Below are 22,615 nucleotides of genomic sequence, written 5' to 3'. Positions count from 1 at the left end.
CTTTACTCTTTCCGAACTTCAGGCTGCGCTTTTCCAATGCAAATGACGCTCGGCCCGGAAGATGATGATCACGTGGCAACACACTCGAAATCTAGGTCACTCCACCATTGCCGCACTCTTGAACCTTGTTAATGACTTCTGGGCCATGGGCGAAGTTCCATAAGAAAACCGAACAAAGATTCCACTAACATCTATAATCTCCGACCGATCTCCCTAACCCCGGTGATTTGTAAACTCATAGAACGCCTCATTAATAATCGCCTTCAGCATCATCTCGAGTACATCCCACCATGGTTCCATCCGGCGCAGACGGATTTCCGCCCAAATCTGAGTACCCATGACGCTCTTTGGCTGCTACGCCGAGTCTTTAGTCGCATCCCCGGGGCGGGTAACCCTGACTACGTACTTGTAATTGACATGCGCAAAGCATTCGATCGCGTTAATCAGGCTGCTATTCTCGAGAAGTTATCTCGGGCATTCCCTAGTCAGAGGGCCCAAAACTGGGTACGTAATTTCTTTGATAACCACCCCATTCGTCTTAGCTGCACGTACCCGGGATGGAGCCATAGACCTAATACTTGGGTAGGGGCGTGCCCCAGGGTTCTATTCTTGGCCCATGCTTTTCAACCTAGCCGTGGCCCGTGTTACTCGTACGCTCTAACGGGACTCTGACACTTTCTTTGCTATATACGCCGATGATCTCGCGGTTTGGGTAGATGCTGCTGACTTCCCCAATCCGGATCACATGTTGGACGAACTCCAAGGTGCCGCTAACAGCCTCAATGTCATTGTTACGTGACGCTTCCAAACGAACCGGCAAACGACGAAGACGTAGCAGCATCGAAAGACACTGGTCGGTCCTTGGTTCGAGAAAGAGGAAGAGAACGTTGATCTGCCAACTTGCGAACCGTTCGTCTATGCGTTGCTGTATTAGCAACTAGTGTAAATAGTGTAAGTATCGTAAATAAGCCTCATTTTCATCCTGACATCGTGGTGTAGGTGCAACTTCATCGCCGTCAAGGCCGTCGCACTTCGCCACCTGTCCGTTGGTAGAGTTGGTTACTGTGGCCCCCAGCTCAGCGCTGTAGGGGTTCACTTTACGCGCCACGAAGCTTCGTAGTGGACGCCACCTTTGCTACAGCGAGATGACAGACCACTCCGGAAACGCATCGACCCCACCAATCGCGATCGTGTCGCAGCCCAGTGACCCCGCCCACTTTTGCGGCACGGACGATGTCGATGTGGAAGATTGGATCAAGACTTACGAGCGAGTGAGCGCACATAACCGACGGGATCTTACAGTCATGCTTGCAAATGTCGAATATTACCTCGACGGAACAGCGAAGAAATGGTTCCTCGCGCACGAACACGACGTCACTAGCTGGGATGCCTGCATAGACAAGTTGCGGGAGCTGTTTGGGAAACCCATTGGTGGTTCAACGACGAAGGCGGGCGACGGCATCCAACAACTCCGGCATGCAGTATCGAGCAACGTGGCCCGAACGATAGCAATTGAAGCTGGAAGGTGGAAGGCGTTGTCAGCAATGCCTTTCATCACGTGAGAAACCTTTTCTGACTCGGCCATGTTTGGATCGACCCTGTGGCAAAGCGCAAGCACGTCCTGAATATAGGTAACATAGGGTTCAGTGGACGTCTGTGCGCGCGACGCCAGTTGTTGCGTATGTGTAGAGGGATTCGTTGAGGTAGGTCGTTGATGTTTGGTCTTGGTCTTCCGATGTCATGAAGCACCTTCCTCCCTGGAGGAGTAAGTGTTAGGCGATGATGTTGTGAGTTTCGCTGGGCTTCAATTAGTCCTTGGATAGTGTTGTATAGCCCCAATCGGAGTAGTTTTTCATTGGAGGTGTAAGTGAGGAGGCCTAAGGCCGTTTTGTATATTTTTTGAATGAGCGCGTCCAGCTTGCTGATCTCTTGAGGTTTAAGTTCAACAAATGGAGTCGCATATGTTATCCGGCTAAGTAGAAGGGCGTGCACGAATCGGCATGTGTCACTTTCGGTGAGACCGTGCTTTGGGCTCGTTTTCGGCGTATGAGGTGGGTGAGTTGCATCACGGTTTTGGGAAGTTGCGTTAATAGCGCCGAACCCGAATCATCATGATGGAAACGCACGCCAAGAATTCTAAGTGTTCGCACTTTGGGAGTGGGCTGCCCGAAAATTGTGACGTTTGGGTGCGGAGTGCGAGGGGGTGGACGTCCTCGCGTTCTTGGCCTGAGAATGAGGAGTGCTGATTTAGAAGGCTCACATGTTAGTCCAATTGGTTGAAGACATGAGATGGTTTCATCCACCGCCTGTTGTAGGGCGCCTTGCTGCTCCCCGCTGGAACCTTTCACTGTCCAGGGTGTTAAGTCGTCGGCATAGAATGCATGCTTGAGATTTGGTATTGCATTAAGTTTGCGGGAAGTGTCAGTAGCGCAATATTAAAAAGTAGAGTGGAAATTACAGAGCCCTGGGGCGTGCACTGCCTTTGGCGGGCGTATTAAATGTCGGTTACACAAGCTGCCCAAGTTTGATGGTGGCTGTGTGGTTGCTGAGGAAGGCTTTGACATAGTTGTAAGCTTTGGATCTGCATTGAGTCTGGTTAAGATTTTCTAGGATAGCTTGATGGGTGACGTTGTCGAAGGCACCCTTGGCGTCGAGTGCCAGTATCGCTTTAAGGGGGGGAGGGTGCGGCTAAGATGGTCAATGGCCTGTTACTTCTGTTGCAGGAGTACATCTTGAGCGGAGAGTTTGTGTCGAAGTCCGAACATTGTTAGAGGATATAAGTTTTGCTTTTCAAGAAAGTTGACCAATCGTTGATGTGAGAGGTGCTCGAAAAGCTTGCCTACGCATGAGGTCAGAGAGATTGGCTGCAGTGACGTAGCGAGATCGGTTTGTTTGGTTTCGGTATAAGCGTTATATCAGAGTGCCTCCACAGTGCCGGTAGAGTGCCCTCGTCCCAATGGCCGTTAAGGAGCTTAAGTATCGATTCGAATGTTTCATCATCCAGGTTGCGAATGATGCGGTTAGTGATTCGATCCCGTCCGGGTGTGGTATTACGAAGTGAGATTAGCAAGGATTGATTGCAGTTCTTCGAAGGTGAAGGGGGCATCAAGTTCTTGATTGGGTCGGCCCGTGTGAAACAGGGTTGGGGGAGCTGGGTGGGTTGTGGGAATTCCAAAGAGGTTGTTGCGGGTAGTTCGAAGTAGCTCTCTGGGGTGGAGGTCACAGTTTCTTATAAGTTGCTGTATCTTGTGGTTGACTTGAGTCCTGAGAGCTGGAGCTGTCCAGGAGATGGCGAAGCAGGTGCCATGGTTTTTTGGCGCTAAGGGTGCCTTTGAGTTTGTCACAGAACGAGGGGCAGTTTTGTCTTTGTAAGGTGACGGCATAATCTTGCGCTTGTTGGGTGAGGAGGGCTATACGCTTCTTAAGCGTTCTATTATGTTTTTGGTGTTTCCATCTCTTTGTCAAGATCCTTCGCGCTTCCCATATGTTTAGGAGATGTGTGTCTGCAGCTGGCGTGTCCTCAGTAAGGGCGACTTCTTGCGTGTATTTTTGTACCCGCTCCTCTAATGTATGTGTTCATTTGGTTAGATCTGTTTGCATGGACGGGAGCGAGGTGACATCTTCGCCGAAAGCGGACCAGTTGTTAGTTTGGCTACTCCTCTTTTGTGGTTTTCTTCGTCATGTATAGCCGCAGAAGGATAATATGAGGGGCGCTCCACAATGTTTCCGGCAGGCATAACCATTGCGCATTTTGGCAATTTCTCGTGAAGGTGAGGTCGGGGATTGTGTATCGGTTTACGCTGTTGCCAATTCTGATCGGAATAATGCGATCGTTTTGAAGCGTAAGGTGGTGGTTTTGTGTGGTGCGCAATAATTTAATTTCTTTTTTTTGAGGCGTGGACGTACCCCCATGCATAGTGCGGAGCACTGAAGTCACCAACCAGGAGGAAAGGTTCATTTTTTGTCTTCTGTGTGGCTTCGGGGATTGAGGCGTCAGTTGTGTGAAGACTACCGTTGGGAGAGCTGTATATGTTAAGTATGTATTCACTTGGACAGGAGGGTTGTGCAGATATGTTTCACAAATGTGTTGAATACTTCTTGGCTCAGCTGGTGCGGTTGGGCGGTGTGCGCGTTGTACACAAAGATAGCTGTCCGATGTTTCAGGTTCTGGGTGAATGCGGTGTAGTATATGCAAGCCGTAGAGTCGGGGTGTTCGCTTCTTGAAGCGGAATTATGTCTGAAAATGAAGATGCAGCAAGGAGGGCCAGTTGACTTCGTTTGCTATTCAGGGAACGACAGTTTCGCGCAGGCTTTGGATGGATTTTTCTAGCTTATTTTGCCGATCGCTGAGCCCTTGGAGACTTTCGCAGAGGGGAGCGATGTTCACTGTGTGTGACTGCAATTTTCTTGACAATCTGTGCGATTTTGTCGTCAATTATAGCGTGGATTTGCGCGGGTTCGAGTGTATTGGTGGGTGGACACGGAAGGGGAGACGTAATGATAGCTTTATTTTCCTTGTAATTTCTGTTAGTTGGTGTTGAAATTCCTGTTGTTGTTATTGGATTTGGGCTATGGCGAGAGCATAGCAGGGGTACATGTGGTCTGGTTGTGAGGGAGATGGGGAATTATGGGGCCTGCGAGCAGTGGGAGTATTTGAAACGAAATCTGACCAGCTAACCCTTGGCGGGGTTATCGGGCAGTCCTTTGGCCGGGTGCTTGTGGTGACGGACGGTAAAGCTGGATACTCGTTGTCGTAAAAGTTGGGTTGTTGCTTATTCTGTTGGGCAGAGGATTGCTTGGGCCTGGTTGATGCAGGTGTCGGGAGGTGGCGCTTTGGGCAGTCTTTCCCCGCTATGGCGTGAGGGTTTGGCAGAGTTTGCATTGGGGTGTGCAGAGGTGGTTTTCCTGGAAGTCCGAGAGGCCGCAGTCCGGGCAATGGGTTTTTCCGGATGCCGGCAGACGTCTTGGTGGTGGCCGACGTCTCCGCACCGCTTGCAAACTTGAATGGTCCGTCGATACGGCCGGCAGCGTATGAGCTCACAGTTCACTTTTACATAGTATGGGACGCGTGTGCCGTTGAACGTGAGATGGGCTGATTTGGTACGGCCCATTAGCCTAGCGTGGACGAGGTACGCGCGATTGTTCTCGGTGTATTACCGGAGCTTCTTCGGAGTGATGTCGTACAGCATGCCGTGGATGACGCCACAGGACGTGCCCAGGCGAGTATTCATGTAGGCGGCGATGTCATAGTTGACGTTGTGGAGGGGGATGCTTGTCAGTTGTGACAGCCTGTAGGCGACGTAGGAGTCAGGTGTACAGATCACGAAGAGATTCTTTGCCGGTTGCACTTGGGTAGTTATTGAAGCTCGGAACTGTTTGTCTGGAATCCCGCTGGCCAGAATGGGTGCCTGGGAAAGCTCTGGTTGGTCCAGTCGTAAACGCGGAGGCCGTTGAGTGGCTGGAAGAATATGACATAGCGATAAGCAGGAATTCGTGGCGGCGGGATAGCGCGCTTCGGTGGAGTAGGCGTTGGAGGAGTAGCAATGCTTGCCTGTTTGTCGGTGCGCTTGCTTTTGTTGCGGGAGGCTACGACTTGCAGCCATGGGATTGGTGGGTGGATGGCGCGGCCGCTTAGGGCGTCATATTTCATGGGCGCGGTGCTTGTTGGGGGTGGTTGTTCCGCTTGCGCCGCGCAGTCGGCTGTTGCAGATTGGGAAGGCCGAGTATTGTCTTCTCGGGCGGTATTTTCGTCTCCCTGCATGAGCGGAGTGAGGCTTGCATGGTCGGGCTGCGCCGTCTCGGCGGGAGAACTACTGTGCTAACTAAACCCGACGGGGAAGCCCAGCAGCGAGCCGGCCTGGTAGGCCGTTCAGGCGGCTAGTTTCGCCCCCCGATGGTCCTGGGGGGCGACCGCTGTCCTGCGATTCCTCTGGATGCCAGGAATCTGTTGGTTCTTGTGGCGTCGTGGTCGTTCGACAGCAGTCGCGTCTTGAAAGACAAAGCGGAAGCCGAAACAGTGCACGTCCTACTATGTCAGCCCCCTGGTGGCGAATCCCACTGGATCGTAAAGTGCGCAAAAAATAAATGAACGAAAATTAATTGCCAGTACACGGGTATGAACAAATATTTATAATGAATAGACGCTCAAACGCCCCCAATACTGAACATAAAATTAGCATAACGAGTATAAATAACTTAGCTCATAAAAAATCACTTTTCAATGCAGCCCCCGTGCAAAACAATGACACTATGCAACATGCTTCCGAATTTCTGTATTCTGCGTTTCTCCCGGTGTCGGACTTTCGTCGGTAAAAACTGCTTCCTGTGGGGTGGTCCTACATTTCTTGCTCCTGGGCGCCATCTTCCTTTCCTCATGACTACCGGACCGTCATTTTGCATCAACCGACGACTGACACGTCAGCATGGCTTTGTAATTTCTGCAGCCGTCGCCCAAGGCCCATGCTTTTTTATTTAACCACGCCCAAGAACGTTAGCGTCGATGATCTGATAAAGTCGCTCGAAGGAATCATGGGCCGCTACAGCCTGGGGACCCTGATGCATCAGGGAGGATACAAGTTTTGCGCGGTGGCCGCTTCGGCTGCTGCCTCTCGCAAATTGTCCGACAAAGGAGCCCTCGGAGTGAACTGCATCTGGTACGGTGTGGTCTGCATGGGCCTGCAGGTACTCTGTGTGACTGTCTACCGCCTGAATTCCATTGTCAGCGATGCTAAGCTGGCCACTGCCTTTACCCCGTTGGGGAAGGTGCTTGGTGTATACAGCACTCGTCGTGGAAGGGACAGCAGCACGTCCTAACCGGCCACCTGCTGGTGCTCATGGAGATGGCCAAGCCCATCATCATCTTCTTGTCCATCAAAGGGTTCCGATCCCATTTCGAGTGTAAGGACGTGCGGCGGGTTTGCTCAATGTGCGATCAGGTGGGCCATAGCGCAGCGATTGCAGCTCACCCTGGTGTGGTCTCTGCTATACCTATGGCCACGACACTGCGGAATGTACCACCCAGTGCCGCCGTTGCTGAGGCGACCATCCAACAACCGACTGCCTGCGGCAGAGGTCCTAGGCGGCAGCTGCCAGTGGTTTCTTGGCGTTACCCCGCACATCACCCGAGACACCTCCTACCAACGACCAGTCCGTGGACGAACACTCTACCCTTTCAGGACTGGTCGCGGCAATAGAGTCGGGGCCAACGTCTGGAGACGACTCGGATATCGGCATGCAGGAAACGTTCCCGACTGCAAGTGACACCGTCGATGCGGCTGTGAAATCGTCGTACATCAACGCCACACCATCGAGTTCCGACAGCAGAAGAAGTAGTAGCAGCAGCAGCAGCAGCAGCAGCAGGTAGCACCGCTGAGATGGCAACGTCTCTCCAAAATCCCTATCCCCGAACCACCACAGCTGAGCAGTGTAGAGAAGCACTGGCATCCCACGACAGGTAGGTACAGACCTCCCTGATCGCAAGGGCCGCCTCGGTCGTCGTTGGGCTGATAACAACGACCCCCAACTGCTTACGCTAAAGACAAGCTCAGTTAAATAAAATTTATTCTCTCTCTCTCTCTCTCTCTCTCTCTCTAGCGGCGAACAGCAGGTATCCCTAAAAAAAGAAAAGAAGGATGCACTCGCTAGCAAGGACGTCATCATCGCTATTACCGCTGGGCTGCGTGGCTTACAGAATCGCGGGTCCTCCACGTCGACAAAAGCGGCGGCGAACAAGCACGGCAAAGCCGCCACGTCAACAGCTTCTCACGAGGCCAATCCGGCACCGTTCCAGTCGGATGTCGAAGCCATCGACGCCATCCTCGTCTCTTTTGTGCCCGACGCTCGCTTCGTGAACCTCATCAACCAAGTGCATGACCTACTGCCCCCAGGCCTCCTCCACAATACCGACAAGAAGCTTCCAAGCGGGGGTTGCTGTCGTCTGTGGACACTGAAGACGCCGACGACCGTAAGAAACTGTGCGTTAAAGTTGGTGCGTGTTTTATGACAGCGAGTTTTAAAGGTGACAGGGTTGACGTGGAAGCAGCCCTTTTCGTCTCAGTTCTGGCGCGTTTTCTTACTTTGTATGTCCAAGGCTCCACTGCCTGGACAAGCAGAAGGTGGTTCTGTACTAAGCTAGGGCCCAGCACGTTGGTCTTTTCTTCCTGTGTGCGAGTGTAATTTCAGCCCTTCACGAGGTGTTTTACCGTTTCGCGAGCGTTTCTCTGTGCCAGCGTTTTAACAGCGGAGCTCCTTAATCTTTCTTCTGTCCGTGTGGATCGTTAACAGGAAATTCTGCTCAGAGGTGTGCAGAGGGGGAAAATGGTAGGCCAAGAAGTGTAAGGGAAAGTGGCGAGGAAGCAAGGAGCCCACGAGCATCGGTTGGGAGTGCGCGCCTGAAGAAAAAAGAAACCATGCCATCTCCACTAACGTGAAAACTGGGGAGGGGCGAAGCATGCAGTGTATAAGTATATGATGACGTTTCGATGATGCGATTTCGGTGTATGATGCGGTTTCGAGGTTATGATGAAGTGTATAATGCGGTTTCGATGCTGAGCGCTCGGCGTCTTAGGTCTTGGCGCCTTGGCGTTTTTTCCCACGGAGATGAAACCGTTGGGGGGCAGAGGTATACAGCTTCGCTGTAAAAGTCTCGTGTCTTTGAAGCACGAAGCGTTCTATCGGGAGGCGTTCGAAAACAAGTGTTCCGGTGTGTTCTTTTAGTCCGCGTTTTTGCCCATGGAGATGAATCGTTCTAACGCGAGGCGTTGGAAAACGAGCGTCTCGGTATGTTCTTCTAGTACACGTTATGTTCCAGCGCGAGGCGTTGGAAAACGAGTGTCCCGGTGTTTTAGTACCGTGACTACATGAGACGCCGACAGCCCGAGCTCCTAAGGTGCTTCGTCCCTAACAAATGCTTACCGTGGTCGGAATCGAACTTGGGTCCCTCGCGTTATAAAACCGGTATTTATCCGATTGTGCCATCATCTTACAGCAGAGCTGTTTAGCCCCACATAAATCTGTCCGGCGTAGACAGAAAACCCCCAGCGCACGTCGGCGCGTGACTCGCGGTGACCGCCCGGGGTCGTCCAGGCTTGCGCGTGGGCTTACGCCACATGAGGAGCTCCCGCCTTCGTCGTCGTCGTCGTGTAGGGACCGGCGCGCCACGGGTGCGCCGCGCCGAAGACGATGACGGCGAATCTGTCAAGTCATACCTTCACAGTCCACACGTGGAGACGGACACCGGACCAGCTGACAAACTATAGGTCTATTGAAGCGAGGGCGCGCTACAAGAGGATTTGCCCTACGTGGCTTTGCTATCGAAATACGACGACGAAAGGAATGACGACGATTTGTACTGAATAAAGCACTGTAGATACTTTAATGTTTTTTGCTTTACAGTGCCCTCCAAAACGGCTTCGCACTGCTGGGTTCCGGCTGTGGTCAAAGACCTAAAAGTCAACCCTTATTTCGCATGGGACTACTTTCTGTCATTTTTGCTGTCATTGCATAGATAGTTATTCTCTTATTGTTTACTAATTGCTAATCTTCTTGTTTGAATGATTATTTATCTTATTTTAGTTCGCCTTGAGAATTAAGTACTTTATTCCGCCATGACAGCTGCGCCGCTGACCTCATTCTCGGCGCTGTGCCAACTTTTATCACCGAGCTTCGTACATCCACGACGGTAATCTACCAGATCAAGGCATACACGCTCCCACGTAAAATTTGATTCAGTAAGGGTAATGAGGGTGGAACCATAAAAAACGGGGCAAGCGCCACTTGGTTTACACGGTAGTAGACGACGTACTTCGAACGCTCCCGCCTGTAGCACCGCACAACGACCACCCTTAGAGTTACCTAGCTAGCAACTCGTTTTCTTGATACCGTGGCATTCTTTCTCTCTAAGACCTATAGGTTGTACTCAGTGGCGTGGCGCGTATGACGGCAACCATGTGTGTCGCCTTAGCAACGGAGACGCGCGGGCTCGGGCATGGCGGTGCACATAAGGCGTCCCAGCGGGCTCGAAAGCATTACCTCGACGTAAACTTCTGTTTCTCGCAGCGTTCTACAGCCTACCTGTCGCAAGACACGAGTGAAGCCGTCGTCACAGGTCAGCTGATTGCCAGCTGCCGTGTTTTGGTATAGGCCACTGATTGCTCACCTGTCGGCGAGCGCTATCTCTTTCGGTCGCTTGCCGATAGATGTCGCCAGTCTCCCAGCTAACAACGCGTGCACCAACGTTAGCGCGCACTGCTACGCTGCTCCCTTATCTCAACCGGCGTGCCGGCGAGCATTCACAATTTCTTCAGGAGCATTATCTGGCTTTTTTATAGCGTTTATTTTGCCACAGGGCATAGATGAGGGAGTATGAGGTGATGATGAGGAAAGTTGATCAAATGAACACGAAAATGTTCGCTTCCAGATGAAGCCCAGGAGGAAACGATGATGGGGCCCATGTATGATGGGGCCCACGCAGTGTATGCAGTCGCGTCGTCTACGAAAAGGCCCGTCTCCGCAAGATGTCGCATCCTCGTCGGAGCATCACCACACAATGTCACTGCTATTATTCATATCCGTTGACTCTGGTGCCACGGCCGAGAGCCTGGTGTAACGGTGCAAACGACGGACGCCGGAGCCTGTTTTTTTTTCTGCGAGATGCGGATGCACGCGCCGACACGGTGGGCATGGTCATGGTGGTTTTCAGTGTTGCCAAGAGAAGAAATCGGCCGCTAAACTTTAATGTGAATACCATCTATATTAAGAGGCTTCAAACTCTAACAGAAGGACGTTGCCTAGTAACGCTTTTTCTGGGCTACCGCCGACGCTTGCCGACGGCTCGAAACACTGCGGAATACTCACTTTCGATGTGAGCCCCCGCCACTGAAATTGATTGATTGATTGATTGATTGATTGATTGATTGATTGATTGATTGATTGATTGATTGATTGATTGATTGATTGATTGATTGATTGATTGATTGATTGATTGATTCATTCATTCTCAGTTTTATAAAGCGTTCTCCAATACACCTCTGCTGGTATGTGCGGCCATGTGTAACACTGTGCTAGTTTTGAAACACCGGCACACTTATTTTCCGATGACACTCTTTCTAAACAGGTCGGCTGCATACATGCTCCCGGGAGAGGAATCATCGAGGTGGGGGCATAAAAACGCTCACGCGTAAGAAAAACGTATGCACTTCTGAATCTGCGTGACCATTGATAAGTAACAGGTGAAGGGAAGGCCTTGTATTTTTTTTTTAATAACGCAACACCCACGATTGCGAAAAACTGCCATGTAACCGATTCATGCATGTGTGGAGGAGAGGGCGAAGGTCCGCAGACCGTTGCATATAGGCCGATCTGCAGACCAGTACAAAGGATGACACACGGTGCGAAAAGTATACTTTATTGATATCAACACACTTTTTTTTTTTGTTTCTGAACTATTTACACAGAAAGAAGATAAAATGTGAAACAGCAAAACAAAGGCTTAAGGCACATTCCCACAAAACGAAAGAAAGGTATATTTCCCCCTCGAAAGGTGTTAACAGAAATCCTTGAGGCCGAACCTGTATGCACAATTGCACGTCACGTGAATATTGTTTTCACAGTTTACATGTCTTAACAACACAACAAAAATGATTCACGAACTAACATGCACACGCACGTAGATATACCTACAATGCCTGATGGCGGGCGGCCGCTGCGACCGTGAAAGATCAGGGCGGGAAATCCAAAGATGCAACAAACATACACCAACGACATTGGTCTCTGTACAAGGAGGGTTGCGTCCCATGTGCACGCTCAAAGGGGAAAGAAACGTGGGTAACTGCCCATGTGTATTTATATAGGTATGTAGATTGATTTATATACATACATAATAACTCGTCGTGTAATGATATACATTTATATAATTTTTAATATATTACTGATATATTTGATTCTCTTTCAACAGTCTTTAAAGACCGTACATTGAGCTCAGTCGCGGCTGAAGAGGGATTCAACCGCCCCGGTGAACAATGCGCTGAGCGGAGCTTGGCAACGGCTTGAGAGGGCGACGTGTCGCAGCACCGGCCGACACAGGACACAGAAAGTCTCTCACTACAGTTTTTTTTTTTAATTTTTTTCTTGTGTCGGCATGGTCGGCACCCTCGCGCTGGATCCGAGCCGCTGGCTTGCCACCCGTGCAGTCATCGCGCACTGGAATAGTACAGAACAGAGAATGGAGTGTTATCAATGCAGCAAACGTGGCAGTCGATGTGCGGGGAGAGCTTCTTGCCCCGTGGACGGGACTGGAATCAATGGCGTACGCTGAGGGGAGGATCATTAAGTTCCTCCCACCCCTCAAATGTTCGCGTGTGCACCAGCCTCCTCCCGAACACTTGAGGGAAAGGAGAGGTTGGACATTCAGAACCCACAATCAAGGCGAAGATTTGACAACCGGCGCCATTATCACGGAAAACTTGCCCCTCAGAGGGACTTGACGGCTGATGTCAAGGAGTCGAATGTTCTTAATTTGGTTAGGTCACACCAAAGAACTGCAAGTCTGGTGTGTTATGGTTATTGTTAGAGGACATAATAGGAGTCGCAAATAATACATTACATCAAATTTCTATCAAAGTTGGCACGTGCTTCTAGTCACTACGTCTATCGCATCGGCGCTACTTGTCCGTGCAGAAAAAGGCAACATCAAACCGCACACGCTTACGCCATAATTTCTGTAAAACCAATGCAACAAACATGTAGCAACATGGCAAAAACAAATGTCGTGGTGTGAGGTGTCACCAAAGTTGGCATAGTGAAGAATTTGAAATAGAAATAGGCTTAAAGATTTGGCGAAATCAACCTGTAAACCACTTAGCAGCGCTCCAGTACGCGCACCGTGAATGTTGCTCGGCGAATTCCTTCATAAACTTCCACGTATATTGCGGCTACCATCCGGAAACGCTCAATAGCTTGAGCATAACTATCCTTTAAGAAGTTGGCGATCCTTCTCTGAGGAAGTAGCTGAGTGCATTATATTCAAGAAGGTAGCTTCTACGTTATCAAGCCAGCAAACCGAAAGAAATGAGAAAGGAAAAAAAAAAGAAAAACAAGTTTGAATTCTTATCACGAGGCACGCAGTTGCCATACATTCTTGGCCAATTCCCGGCCTGGATGCGGGCCGTGTATGTGAATGGTGGAAGGGGCTTTAAATGCTTAACCAGCATTTCTGTGTTAACTCTGTCCGTCGTAACGCATCATGTGTCACACTGTCGCCGCATAAGAAAATGGTCCTAATAAAGGGCCCTAGGGCAATCATACTTTGACGCCGCACTCTTTGTATTTCTCCTGAAAGAATGTTTTCTGGCAATGCATTTATGTACAACACCGAAGCCGACTTTCAGAGGTTCGGGGGGGTTCGGCTTATAGTTCTACATCAGGATAGTTGGGGTCTTATGGAAGTATTTAATAAAAGCCCTTTAGCCATCGTGCTCCGATAGTAAGCTTCTTATGTTGCCCCTAAAAATATCCTTCCATCAATGCAATTGTGTACAGTAGTGAAGTCGCCTTTAAAGGGGGCGTAATATCTAGTATTAAAGACGATAGTCTTTCCTGGGCTACTTAAACCCAGAAATTTTGGTCTGTCTGTATGTCTGTTTGTCTGTCTCTCTGTCTGTCTGCCACCCCGCCAAAGTGAAACGAAGTCTGGCCAATAGTCTTATATACTCACAACGAAATCTAAACGTCTAAGTCCGGTTTATATGTTGATACTTGTCAACACTGTTGAACAAGAACAAGACATTACGCAAATATAAGACAGAAAATTAGCACACAAGGGATATTTACAGTGTTCCTTTATAAAAAAAATCATAGATGCTTGATTTTTGCGAAATGAAATACTACATCTACTGCAGAAAAAAAAATCACGCATTCGCCTGCTGTCGCCCGTGCCACTACAGCATCTGGCGGCACTTTAAGAATTCCAGCGGAAACAGTTACGAAAAGTTCCACTAGATAGGTTCCACGTTCTGCTTGAAACGCACGTGGACTAGGGCAACGCGGTTCTATAAACGTTGAAGTAGGGCACCTCGATTCACGCGCGTCTCCGCCGTACGGCAGCGCTGGCATCGAGGCACCCGGCCTGTAGCAATGGAACGCGGTAAATTTAAATTAACTTGGGCAAGCCTTTAGCGCGTATACCTTGGGAGGAGCGCGATGCAAGAGGGATCACATGAGAAGTGAGCAGGAAAGCGAAGGGAGGCATTTACTTGGCAAATGTCCATAAAGACTATCGTCTTTTCTCGACATTTGCGACGAAAGGAGCAGATACGCGGCCAATTTTGCATTGCAATACGTGGGGTCTTATGGAGGTATACAATAAAATGCCCTAGGGCCTTCCTACTGTGGCATCAGACTCCTTATGTGACGCCTGAAAAATGCTTTCCCAGCGGTGCGTCTTTGTGAAGTATAGAAGCCGAATTTAATAGGGATCGGTGTATAAGCAGATCGGCTTAAACACTTATTAGGCAATTCCTACATGCATCTTCCTTCAATTTTTTTCTATATAGCATAGAGCTTTGTTATTGACCCCAGAAGGCTCTTCAGATGTATCTATAGCAAAGGGTCGACCTCTCTTGACCAATCGCTCACACATGCATGTGTCGTATGAGTATGTTGAAAGGGGAATGGAGAGCAACGGCAAGCTGTTTTTTTTACTGTCCCGGCTCCAGTAACAGCGAAATTATTATGATGAATTTCTCTTCCACGCCCTGGACCTTATAGGCGGCTTCAAAAATGTGTATGAACTACACCGCAGTTATCTTCTCAATTGCGTTTCGTTTTTGAGACCTGTGCTAAAGCTTTCTACACATGCATACACAGGAAATTGAAGATCTTAAAAGAATTTAAGACAGATTATAGTCCATACCCGAGAAGAAAAGCCGGTATTTTCAATTTTATGGTTATGGTAAGAAGTGAAGGCTAGTGGATTCACATGGTGGCCTTCCTGAAGTGCTGTTCAGCAGATAGGGCCCACGTAAGGTCCTGAAACTGCTCACGGAACTTCAGAGAAAGCCATGAGATAACGGAGTTTTACGTGAATGTACCATTTTTCAACAGTAAGAAGCTCCCTTAGGTTGGCTTTGCCACAACGCTCTGGAACGACCGATAAATGTGGCTAACTGTGCAAATTCGGTGAATGACCACACACCGCATACGATCTGACTCAAAATTGGGTGTTCTTAGAGAAATACGCCAGGCGTGCCTGACATTTTGCGTTACGCTACGTCCGCGCGCGCAGATACCAATTTTTCAGTCGAGTGAAATGCTGGGCCCCGTCCCTCGCCATGTTTGCACACTTGGTTATATTGATTGGTCGTTCCGGAGCAGTATGGCGCAGCCAATCTGCGGTGAATTCTCGCAGTGTAGTGTCGCATTTCCTAAGTCTGATTTTGTTGTCAGTTCACGCGAAATATTCACGGGCTAGTAACACGCAACTGGGAATATACAAGCACCGTGTTCCGGTTAATCAATTATTTATAGTTAACCAGTAAAAGTAAGTCAACAACGTGTTATTAGTAACTAAGAACGGCTGTCAATTACTTAAACTTCACATGGTAAACATTCAAAATCATTCGAAGTGCCAAATGGGTTGAACGTCAATACGCGTTAATTGATTAGTCCTTGTAAGTAATAATTTAAAAATGCACCAAAACTCTCAGTTAATTTTTGGTAAGTGGTTGCATACAGGTATTTAATGATATTTATAAAACACGGCATAATTAACGCACAGCAATTGTGAGTTGGTCGTGAGTTGGTCGATGGTTAACAGGGGAATGTATGTTATATTTCGGTAAGTACACAAAATAAGAGATTTAAGTACAATTGCCGCATTCCTGCCACCAGTTTAATTGTACTTTGATAGAGCAATCACCGAGGGAAAGCGAACGCGCTTGGAAGATCAGAAATGCGCGCGTCGCGTTATCTCAGCAGAATGGTTGTTAAGCCCTTAACGTTTTGACCTTTGTGACGTACATGCTAGCTGTGCTTCGTTATTTTTTTCCTTCCAAAGAGTTTATTTCCAAGCTTCACATTCTAACGTAATAATTGAATGCATTTATCCCCAGCGTTATTCAGAGAAGAACAAATCGTCCTTATCAAAAGTCGAATCCGGGCTCGCCTGAAATCTTATTTCGTCGCACACAAAGAGCAAAGCCACGAGCAAGAGAGAGACAATAGATGCTTGTGCTCGCCGCTCACTCGTGTCTTAGTGCTTTTGACGCGCCGAAAGAAGCCTTCGTGGATAACCAGCTCGCCCAGACTCTTGCGCGCTTCTCTCGGGTTCGCCGTTGACCGAAATCCCGGAGTGCATTGCTCCGTCGTGATTTCCTCAAGGTATGTCACTCGGTACCATTAATGATACAAAGAGCCAACTCTAAGCTTTCTTCCATTGGCGTCCCACTCCGTTACCAAGTTCCTCGAGCAAGCAACCCTCGAGAGATGCAAGTTTAGACCTGCGGACGAAACGGCTCGCTGCTCTGCGCGCATCTCGTTCGCAAGGAGGTCGCACAAATAATAAACGCCCGGAGGACGAGATCGACCAGCGGCAGTTCGGTGCCGTCCGCTACCCGTGTCCAGTGCCCGCCGCTACTCTGGGGCCCTCCCCGTCGGCCGCCGGACCGGGCGCTCGGATCAGCTTGGGCGGCACGTCACACGCGCGCGATCAACGGACGCTCCGGGCGCGACAGCAAGGCGCTGATGAGGAGCCCCGCGCGTAGCGGCGTACGCGAGGCGCATAATTGTCGCAAACAGGCTGCTTCCCTCACTGGATGCATATTGATGAGGCCCGCGCTCCAAGCCTTGCAGCAAAGCAGCAGCAGCGCACGCGTTCCACGCCCCCACCTTACCGCCTCTGGCTGCATGCATACTGCAGGCGGCAGCCGGGCCACTTGGCGACGCTACACGTGGCCGCCTGCCAGCGCTGCCAGCCGCTCCTCTGTCGTGCCGCGGCGACGGGAAGCTGCAACCCTTCACGCTGTTTCGCTAGAAACAGCTTTTTTTTCTCCTTGGCGCTTTCGATTACCTCTAACGCAAACCTCTGACTGATGTTTCCCGTAGCTAGACACCTTCATTGCCGACTTTATACGCGTTGAATATTAATCACCCCATCAAGAAGTGGCCGCAAGAAGAAGGGAAGGCGATAAAAATGCATTGGGATGATCAAGCGCGTCACTACTGGATGCGGCAACAAAGGTTGACGGGGCCATTACGCGCACTTGCGATGTCTCATTATTGGTGGTGGGCGTGCAATATGCGCGGAGCACATTTAGCTATACTTGTTAGCTACTGATGTTCGCCGTAAAAAATATTGCAGGGTTTCGCGCAGTCATCACGGAAGACCAATGGGTAGATATGACAATATGGTCATTTTCTTATTTTCATAGCTTCGAAACGGTGCAGACACCGCGTAAATTTTACTCTTACATGCTCTAACCAGTTGTGCGGGCTGGTTAGATGATAAAACAAGGCAAAACAAGACAAGAACAAGACAAAAAGAGTCAGGGAAAAGAAATGGTGTACTAGAGTGCGGCGATCATCGTTCTTGTTTTCCTTCCCGTTCTTCAGCAACAATTAATAACTACAGTTAAACCTGGATGTAAGAACCTCTATGTAACGAATTCCTGGCTTTAACGAAGTTTTTCAATTTCCCATTGCCAGCCCCATTGAAACCGATGTGTTTGCGCCCTCTATGTAACGAAGGCCCGGCTACGGATAACCGTGATGCAACGAATTCGATACGCTGATGAGCCATTGCATTTTGCACTGTTTCTGAAAAATCGGCTGGAGATAAGCACTAATCTAGCGAACTTTGCCCGCATCGCAAACTGCCATGCGTTTCCAGTGTGAGTGTGGTGTCGATTAGGTGCTAGGCCCTCCTGTCGGTGTGTAGTCGCGCGTCTTCGCTGCTTTGTGAGGTGTAGGTATACGTCGGTGATAAGTTCTGCTGCCAGACAACGAAAAGTTTTGTCTTTTCAAGACAAGCTCGAAATTTCAGGTCCGTCTCCGCTGGCAAGAAAGATCGACGTTGTCGTCCGATACAGTATCCCAGCTCGAAAAGTTTGAGTGTGGCAAAGAGCATCAAGTTCGCGAAAAGGCGCCCTTTCAGCATACGATTGGTCCTTAAAATAGGTTAAGGCACCGAAGAGTGTCAAAAGGCAAAATAACGATCACGAGAAAGAAGACAGCGACAAGCGCTTCTCTCCACATCAGAGGGCGCGCGAACTTAAGGTAGCTTATTTTTATCAAGAAGTGGCTCTCCCAATGCGTGCACCAGCGTGACACATCTGGCAGTTTGTGTAATGCCGATATAACAACCTTTGATGACTCCTTGTGTGCCAGGCATGTGTTACCGATCTTTTCTGGTGCGCCCGCAGGCTTAAAAAATATGCATATAAAAGTACACCTTGCTTTCGTTCAAATACATTTGAAAGCAGCGCTTTTACTTGTCTTCTTTCTCTTAATCGTCGAGTATTTGGCGCTTCCGCATCATGGTCTTCAACGGTAACCAACTAGTCCAACAGCAAGTCTTCTAACAAGCACAACTTTGCCCAAAAAATGTTATGTTTCGATTCCCTCTGGGCAGAACAAGCGAAATCGACATGCAATGCTCAGGAATTTAAAAGGCCGATTAAAATCTGTATGGCGAAAGGTGCGTGATCGGAAACGTCACCTTTAAGGAGAGGTGCGTTCAACTGCTACTTGCATGCCCCCTCGTGTAGGCGGTGTCGTCACCCTCAATTACCTTCTGCCAAGGTAGCACGCGTGCCGACATTTTTTAAGCATTTACTTCGCCGGCAAGGTAGACGTGCCTGATTGGTTCAATCGCCCGAAGTGGCCGGCCTCACCTCTGCGGCTTGCGGGGACTGGTGGAGGGAGTGGGCCGCAACGCATGGATGGTATTTTGGGCACCGCCGTCGGAGCAAAACTGTTCCTACTCAAGCGAAAGCAGGCTCACAAGCTTTGCGAACCTGCATGCACGGATCCGCGAGTATACCGAGAGATCTAGGCCAGTCAGCCTGTGACGCGCCGCGATTCTGGAAGCACTAAGGCGTCCCTGCACGTCCGCCGATATGGAAAGAAAGAAACAAACAAACAAACAAAAAACGCCTCAGCAACAGCGGACGTGACTAAACATTAAAAAAGAAAGAGTGGGGAAGTCTATACAGAGATGGTGCTAATTTAAGCACGGGCTGAAATCATCAGACATTGAAATTATTGAATCACTGTAGTTTACTGACGTCGTTAGACCAACTCTCTCCTGTGAATGTGGAGGAGTGGGCGATTGCTCGCCGAAGCTACGACTGGGTTATGAGGCACGCCGTATATATATAGTAGAGGGCCACGGAATGATTTAGGCCACCTGGTGTTATCTAAAGTGCGCCTAAATCTCAAAACACGGGCGTTTTTGCTTTTCGCCCATCTGAAAATCGGCCACCGCGGCTGGCTAGGATCGAACCCGCGTCCTTGGGCTCAGCAACACAACGCCTTCCTCCCACCTACCGCGGCGGGCTGTCCCGTGAATGTGCGCTGCTGTAGTACGTAGGCACGGTGCGGCATGGCACACTTGAGCCATATTTCACGAAGTTCCGCGGAGCACCGTATATCACGAATACAGAAATCGCGGACCTTGAAGATGAGGCTGTGAGACGAAGAGAGGGAATTTTGCAGCGACACTTATACGTATGTTGAAACACACCATTATTTTTTTAGGAAAACCTACTGAGAAAAATTCGCACTGCAGAAAACGTCGGCTGGCTTAGCGTTTCCGCAACCTGCAGCATAGTCCAGGCGTACTCACCCCGGGATTTTGATTGCGACAAAAATTATATTACCAGGGGGGTGCTGCTGTATCCGTTTCAAATCCGTTTGATTCAGCCGCGCTACGAAAACCGGTTCAGATGGTACGACACTCCACCCATCGTTTCGGTAGTACTGCTCGGGACACCTGTGCTTGGCCTTTTGACTCGGTGCAGTGTGTGGGCCAAGGGTTCCCTGTTTTCCCTGCACCCCCCACCCACCACCACCAAAAAGGAAAAGAAAAGACGTGCAAGCTAATGAAAAACGACAGGCCCGTTCGGCACGATGGCGGCACTGACACTGAATTGCTGTGAACTGTCAGAAAGTTCAGGCTGAATCGAATGGACCTACTTCGAGACACGAAATTATTTTGCGCGAAATATAAACGCCTACTTCCGTGAATATGCAGTGACAAATGCGCTTACTTTGCTCGCGCCCGGCGCGGAAGACCTTGCTCTGTCGGCGTGTGCGTGACCGAGGTGGCCCTGCCTGTTTGTCCCTATCCACGTCCTCCTATCCCCCTGTCTTTAACTGGCATGATCCCGCACATGGGCGTAACAGGAGTATGTGCGGCCATTTCCACGCCTTAGTCGGGGCTATGCAATGCAAGACTAGGGACTGCCTGAGCGGAAGCGGTGGCTTACATTGCACGGATCAACACCACTACATTCTTTTTAGAAAAGCACGGAGCAGTCGTGCAACACCAGGGTGGACGGACATGCATTGGTCGCAGCTCTTTGTGATGGTTAGTTACATATTTAACGTGTCGTCTTTACGCCTCATATGCACAGGAAGCTATTTAGATTAATCAATCACGCCAGTCCGGTCGAAAGCTAGAGATACAATCATTTTTGCTGCTGTGCAACCAAGGCAAGTAAGCCTTCGGTGTCGGGTAACGGTTGTTAAGATATGCCGTGCGACTTAATACTGTTAGGCTGAGTCAGCCAGCGAGTTGACTTGCTGGCACAGCTAAGACGTATACCGTGCACTAGGTATGGGATGAGGAGCAGGAAGAGAAGAAAATCGAACGGAAAGACCGAGAGGTTAGCCAGGCGTAGAGTCTACAAAAGAAAAAAAAAAGCCTCCACAAACTAAAAACATTTAACGGGGGATAAGAATACCGACTCTTGTTTGGGGCACCAGCTAGTTTTATTCATCACAACGATAAAATACGCAGCTCACATAATAACACAACAACGGCAGTTATTCTTGCTTATCTGAAAACAGTAAGCTGAGTTTTTAGAACTGAGGTCGCTACTTCGATATAAAAACTTTTGCTATACCAGGCCACTGTGTTTTGACCCCGCTACACATTTTTTAGGCCACACGCTCCTTCACTCAGTAGATAAAAAAACTTTGCACAGTAGTGTTATTACTTTGTGAAAATGTCGTTAAACAAAAAGCGTGTTTAGCTCTTGGCGAATTCGCGCAATTTATCTAAAAGAGAAGTCCGGCAGATTTTAATCGCATTCATAGGGAGTGAAAAGGAGGATTTAAAGCAGAGGCGGACAGCGCGCCGCGCTGGCTTTTGTCTCTTCTTTGCCGAGGCGTTCGGGGCGATATATCCCGAGTCAGACGCATCCGGCTGGTTCAACTACTTAAACGAAACAATAAGACAATTGGATAACACTTTGCGCCGAAAGAGAGATAAAGGGGCCCGTCTCTTCCCCCTCTCACGCTGAAACTAAAAAGGGGCAGAGCACACACACACACACACAAAAGAAACCTCGCAAGGCTGACAGATAGCTAAGGCTTCTGTTCCCGCATTTGCGAGAGAAAGCAATGCGAGAGACTGTGCGGCAAAAAGAAAGCAGTAAAGTATAGGTATCCAAATATCGCGCCACATAACGTGTGCCGGAGACGACAGCGGCGCGGACATAGATCCGCGATACATTTACTGGGGTATTTCTCATCCTGAATCCAGCGCTTCCCTCCGCGTTCTTTAGTATTGGCAAGGAGAGCCTGATTTGGAAAGGAGCTTCTGAGAAAAGAAATCGCGGCACTTCGAGATGACGGTATTTCCCCGGTACGACCTCTTCTTTCTCTCGAAGATATTTTCTGTACGGGGCAAACGTGTGGTATTCGTCTATTTTTAAATTTCGGGGGAAGTTTCCAGTAACTGCACTTTTCAGACGTGGCCTTTTCGATGCCGGATGTGTCTCACGTAAAAATCTAGACAGCCCTTTCAAAGTAAACCTAACATAGCGTAAGTGCGTAAATATAGATTGCTGATAACACATCTAATCCCACTCTTTGTATGCGAGGTAATTGGATTTCTTTTCCTGGGAAGAGGGGGGGGGGGGCGCTCTTAAGAGCGAATTTCAGAGCTCCCGTCGATGTCAGTGTTCTCGTTTATGCCGGGTATCTATGCCGGGTATCTATCTCATTGATGCATACCTCTGCGCACGTACACCGCGATTATTAAGCCGCGCTACCCACACCTTGAACGGCAATAAATTAATTGTAGCTTTTACTGCCACTTATAACGGCTTTTTTCGTGGTTTTGTCGTCGACAAGAACAGTTGCTTTCTTTCCACAAAACTAGCCGCTCCGTCACGTAAAGCCCTTCATTTCTAACTCATTTTGGAGGTATGGCAGGCGGCCGCCGAGTAAATACGAAGGCGCCCATTGGAAAAACACGGGGCAAAAAGCGTTTGCGCGAACCGATATCAGCAACACTTTTCAAGACCTTAAGCTTTCCTACGTGTACTAAAGGAGAAATCGCGTATTCCCGCGTATAACGCTTGATGGGTCGCACCTTCACCGTACATGACAGCGC

At 49.4% G+C, this 22,615-nt stretch overlaps 2 protein-coding genes across 2 annotated transcripts in view; one reads left to right on the top strand and one right to left on the bottom strand.

The window, feature by feature from the left end:
• Positions 1-22,615, top strand: part of LOC144155693 (uncharacterized) — a 654,708-nt gene that overhangs the window by 38,823 nt on the left and 593,270 nt on the right. The window lies entirely within an intron of this gene.
• LOC144155692 (neural cell adhesion molecule 1-like) overlaps positions 11,395-22,615 on the bottom strand; it is a 578,531-nt gene continuing 567,310 nt past the window's right edge. The window contains exon 16 of the mRNA XM_077687293.1: positions 11,395-12,198. The gene's annotated coding sequence lies outside the window, so the exon portion shown is untranslated. The remainder of the gene's footprint in view (positions 12,199-22,615) is intronic.

The sequence above is a fragment of the Haemaphysalis longicornis genome, unplaced genomic scaffold, assembly GCF_048455015.1.
Source record: "Haemaphysalis longicornis isolate Haplotype H1 unplaced genomic scaffold, Haemaphysalis longicornis Haplotype H1 scaffold_1, whole genome shotgun sequence".
Classification (NCBI taxonomy): Eukaryota; Metazoa; Arthropoda; class Arachnida; order Ixodida; family Ixodidae; genus Haemaphysalis; species Haemaphysalis longicornis.
This window is presented reverse-complemented; position numbering and strand designations above follow the sequence as displayed.